The sequence below is a fragment of the Etheostoma cragini genome, chromosome 5 (assembly GCF_013103735.1).
Source record: "Etheostoma cragini isolate CJK2018 chromosome 5, CSU_Ecrag_1.0, whole genome shotgun sequence".
NCBI lineage: Eukaryota > Metazoa > Chordata > Actinopteri > Perciformes > Percidae > Etheostoma > Etheostoma cragini.
The window spans coordinates 6,609,867-6,615,180 of record NC_048411.1 but is presented as its reverse complement, the minus strand read 5'-3'; the positions used below and the strand labels follow the sequence as shown (position 1 = coordinate 6,615,180).

At 38.9% G+C, this 5,314-nt stretch overlaps 1 protein-coding gene across 1 annotated transcript in view; it reads left to right on the top strand.

The window, feature by feature from the left end:
* The window catches only part of loxl2b (lysyl oxidase-like 2b), a 54,746-nt gene that overhangs the window by 14,927 nt on the left and 34,505 nt on the right, over positions 1–5,314 (top strand). The gene's annotated exons all lie outside the window — the stretch shown is intronic.

Genomic DNA, 5,314 nt, shown 5'->3' with positions numbered 1-5,314 from the left:
TGGCCCAACCAGTTATTAGGTTTAGGGGGCAATCACTTTTTCACACAGGGCCATGATGGTTTGGATTTTTTTTCACCTCTAATAATAAACTCCTTCATTTACAAATTGCATTTTGTGTTTTCTTGTGTTGTCCTTGACTATTGTTTAAATTGGTTTGATGTTCCGAAACACTTAAGTGTGACAAACATGCAAGGAACAGGAAATGAGGAAGGGGGCAAACACTTTTTCACACCACTGTAATTGTTCTTGGATACACAGAGTTTGTTGCTAGTGTGCGTGAAATGCAGGTCTGATCAATTTATTAAATAAACAAGCTGCACTACTTGTCGACCACAACATGAAATTTAGAGGAAGCAACATGCAGTCACTGTCACCCACGTTAGCCTAGATTGATAGTATTATGTGAATACAATGGTGTCATGCTAGTCAACCACCGTATTTCTCCCTAATTTCCCTCTCCAAAATCACTTCAGAAGAGTAACGTCAGTCACAGCGCTTACTTGCTTTTAAAGCATTAAAGTTTAACAAAGAATGGTTCACATTAGAAAAGATCCTTTTTCATTTCTATTTTCTAGGGAGATGCACTCCCCTACAAAATTACAGCAGTAGTCGAGAATGATATATTATTTCCATATAGAGCTATTTATGTCATCTTTTAAAAATTACTTTTTCTTTTTTCATATTGCAATATATATCGCAGGGGGAAAAAATATCGCATGTAATTTTTTTCAAATATCATGCAAGCCTAGTTCAAATAGACTCCACTTAATGTAATCAGTAAACGTTCCTGTTGAGCGTAAATGTGAGGCAATAAGGTTCTTTTCCATTTGACAAACAAAAAATTTGTTATATTCATTTTGTATTAAAAAGATTGATTTTAGAAAATATCTACTTCATTTTGCTAATTCCTATATCTTATAGTAAAGTTGTGCTTTGAAGGCATCACTTGAATAGCCTGATGCACCAGGTAGAACACAGAACTATCTGACAATTCATCATTGGAAACTGTTTGGAAAAGTACCTGGCAGGTGATTGAATGAACCATCTATTAGGTCCGCCATTTTTTTTGGAAGAACAGTTGCAGCCGTCACACACCTGATCTGCCTTGTAGCTGTCAGTAGCTCCTCTCTAAGCGCTGATTGGTGCAGTAAGATGACAGTTCAGACACAAATGGATTACGTTGAAGCCTGACAAGATAGATTTTCTTGATATGTGATCCTGCTATTGTAGCATGATCTCCTGATATTGCGAGAATCCAGCTGCCGTGTAAGGTAATCGTTTAATGGCCAATATGGAGAAAAGGAACAATTACTTCTTAAGTCTGACCCTATAACCTATAAAACATCATGCTTATTTAGAGCTACATTACTTTAAAGTGAGGCCATATAGTTTTACAAATGAAAAGTTGAATTTACAGGCAAGAAAACGCACACATGCTCAATTAGATCAAATCATTCGGTTTAAAATAAATTTAGCATCTGTCACTCAACTCTGCAGTCCCCCTCAGCTCTAGGGAGTGTTTACCCTCTTTTAGCCAATTTGGCTTAATTACTACATGTTATATTAAAGCTGCCAGTGCTTGTAGAGGCAACCACAAAGCATTAGCACTCAACTCTGTAGTTCCTCTCAGCTCTATGGAATTTTATAGTATTTTGCAGCTCCTTGTTTTGGATTTACAACCCACACACTTACTGTTTTACTGGCAGTAACTACAGTATCTTCTTTAAAAACTTGACATTATAAGTGTAGCGTTATCCCCACGTAGCAGCCTCATGAGCCAAGCACAATCAAATCAGCATTTTAACCATTCTACCCTGCCAATGACCTTAGATTGTAGATTAATGATAAAGAAAACAGGCAACCGGGGATCTGTGTAGTGGTATTTTCAAATTGAAGAATTCTGTCTTGAAACAATAAAGGAAAATCACGTTTTACAACCTCGAAGTAAACTCTGTAAATTAGAGCTGAGTTGCAACAGATTGAGGCCCCTTCACCTCTCCCATTCATCTGATCCCACTAATGGCTTTTCCATCTGTGCCACTTTTTCTCCTGGACAAGCAAAGACTCAGGAAATCTCTTTTGAACAAGTTGGGTTTTCGAAACAAACCAGAATAGTAGCTGTTTTTATCTCTTATGTCTCTTACTCTTATGTAAGTTGTCTTTTATGCACACATAAACGTTTGGCATAGATGTTGTTTATGTCATCAAGAGTTATGATCAATCTGTTAAAGGGGGTGGGTAAGTATTTTGTTTCTGTCTTTATCAAATATTACATCTCAAAATTTAAGCACCAGCATGCCTTTAGCTTGTCTTTATCAGTACATCATTCTGTTTGGTTGAATGTTTTAGTCGGTCCGGATTTCCGTGCCAACATTTGGATCAAAAGTTTTTTGCATGTCTATCATAGAGTCATGTATTGTAAACCCAGTAAATACAGACAAGGTCTCCATCACCACATTTCCAGTCAACATTATGTTCCATGATTTCAGCCACAGTACAGTATATCCTCTGCAGTCCAGACCACGTTGCATCTGACCAGGATGATTAATGTGGTTATCTTTGGGAGAAAATAGCAGAGGGTAGAAAGACTGAGGTTTGTACCTTTCACTCTGGTGGTCTCTGCCCTTCCCTGGAGACAAATGCCAATTAGGAAACCCTAGTTTCTCATTATTTGATGTCAATGTTCTTTTTGGCTGTATATGAGAGAAGTCTGGTCCAGCCCATCTGTTAAGCAAAGCAACGTATTCCCCCCAGCCAGACTGAGCTCCCTCCCCTCAGCCGGCACTGTCACGTAGCACAAGAATGTGGGTTTGGCCTACTGGAGAGGAAAATGTTTATTTAATCCCTGCAAATGGTCTGAGAGGAAAGGCTCTGAGCTGATTTTTGACAGCCTCTCACTGCCTTCAAGCTAACAGGCCACTGACCGAGTTTTGCTGAAATGCTCAGAGTAGTCTTTCCAAGTTTCAAATCAAGATAGAAAACTGTTAAATGGGGCAAAATTCCTAATCAAAACAGACTACCAAAATCATCCATGAGTCTAGTAGAGTGATGCTAACATTTTTATACATACAGTATAGTGAAAGTAGACTCCTTGCTAACACTCTACACATGTGCAACACTGGGTGAGCCCAATGGAGGTATAATTAGATTTGGATACAGCGCAAGAAGCCCCGTTCATTGCAATGAAAAGTTGCTCAGCTCAACTTCTGCATATACTGTAATTACCTGGATGATCTGCGCTGCTTCTACACTATGGGGTCCATAGAACACTAGAACTACTTCTGGTTTAGCACTCCACTCAGTTAGATGGGGATTCAATTATTTAATTGTAGACTTTTCAGTTGACTCAGAATGAATGGATATTTGTCAAAGGCAAAATATGTGACCATTTGGAATTCAGTATTGTGGTCCCGGCCCACAAATCGTATCCAACAGAACAAATAAAAAATCTTTGTTTGGTATAAGTCGCAAAGCATAACTCACACTTTAATATTTTAATATTTAAAATTTTAATAACGTTCAACGAAAATGAGATTAATGATCCAAAAATGATCATTTCCTACTATATTGTGAATCTTTTTGCAATCGCAATATCGGTTAAAAATAATGACACAAATGTGAATTTTGTAGCAGCTGAAACACTAAATGCCATACACATTTATTTTACTCTTGATTTTTTCTAATGTAGATTTGATAAAAATATACACAAAATTAAAATGTAAGTAATGTAGACTGCATTTTTCATGCAAAAAAGTACTTTACAAACAACCTTATCATAGCTGAATATTTAATCACTGTAGCTGCAGTGTCTGGTAAGCAAAAACGTTAATGTCAATCCGTGAACGTGTGCAATGAAATGCATAAAAGTCTTGACCTTATCCAGGAGCATGGTTCCAGAACCAAGACCATGCGTAGAGGTAAGCCCCACCAGATCCAACTGTTAGCGCTCCAGCTTCCGCACAGAGAGGTGACATTCCACGTCCCCAGAGCCAGCCTCTGTTTAGGGGCCTCGGCGGACCAGACCTGGGTGGGTTAAACCCAACGGTTCCTCCCACAGGTGGTGGCCGCATGGGATGGAAAGGGAGGTGCCATGTGGCTTTTTCGGGCTGTGCCCGGCCGGGCTCCACAGCAAATCGGCCATCAGGTGCTCGCTGATGAGCACTCCATCTGGGTCTGGCTCCAAACAGAGGTCCTAGGCTTCCTCCGGGCAGGGTCGATCTGTCTCTTCCTCATTTGAACCATTATTTGTCTGGACCCTCATCTGAGACCACTTTGCTAGGGGAGAAAATTCTGGCTCTTTGTTTTTACTATATGCTTTTTTACCTTACATACCACACCTTACCATTTTTCTGTCTCCTGTTTGGTGTTGTGTACCGTTATTTGAACGTTTTGCTGCTTTCTGCTGTAGGAAACGGTAAACAGGGTTTACTCCTAATGCTGATAACAGCATTAAGATCAAACCCAAGAATAAAGTGCCATGAAAAAACAAGCCCAATAGAACTGAGGGGAACTTTAGTTGCGTGATAATTCTCTGTGGGTAGTCATTACGAGCCACCCCTCACTTACATGAAACATATTATTTTGATCAATTGTCAATTGAAAAATATTAATATAGTGATAATATATTTATAATATAGTGCAATGTTAATTACACAGAAAAACGTTTCACCCTGGGTTGCTCATTGCTCAAAGGGGATATTGAGCAACAGGGCTAGTGAAACTAAACCAACACAAAATAACTTCTGGAGTTCTCTCTGAGTAGTATGGGACTGTCCAAGGCCTGTGCTGCTCAAGTTTGTGGTCGATGATGATGTAGCTGTAAGTCTAGAAAGAAATGTCAGTCTGTTACCTACTGCATGTGTACTCACAATGCTGTTTTTGTACATTTCTTCTTAACAGACAGATGCTTTAGCGACTCACTTAAATGTGTTGCACATGTTACTATGAAAAGCAAAAAACTGTTGTAATAAACAATATGAATTAATAAGGTGATACAATGTAAATATGTTTGAGAAATCTGGTCAAGATTTAAAATCAGCGCACACAGATCTGAGTGGCTGTAGGTAAAGTATGGACTGGGGCTGGGGGTTGTTGATTGCATGTTATGAATCACAGAAATGCTGTTTCTAGCCAGATATAGCCTGTTTACATCATATAAGATTTCAGATGTCTGTCTAGTCAGAAACAGAACAGAATCATTTTTATGGCCCCTGTGCCAAACTAATATATTACTTTCTACAGTGGTGTGAAAAAGTGTTTGCCCCCTTCCTCATTTCCTGTTCCTTGCATGTTTGTCACACTTAAGTGTTTCTGA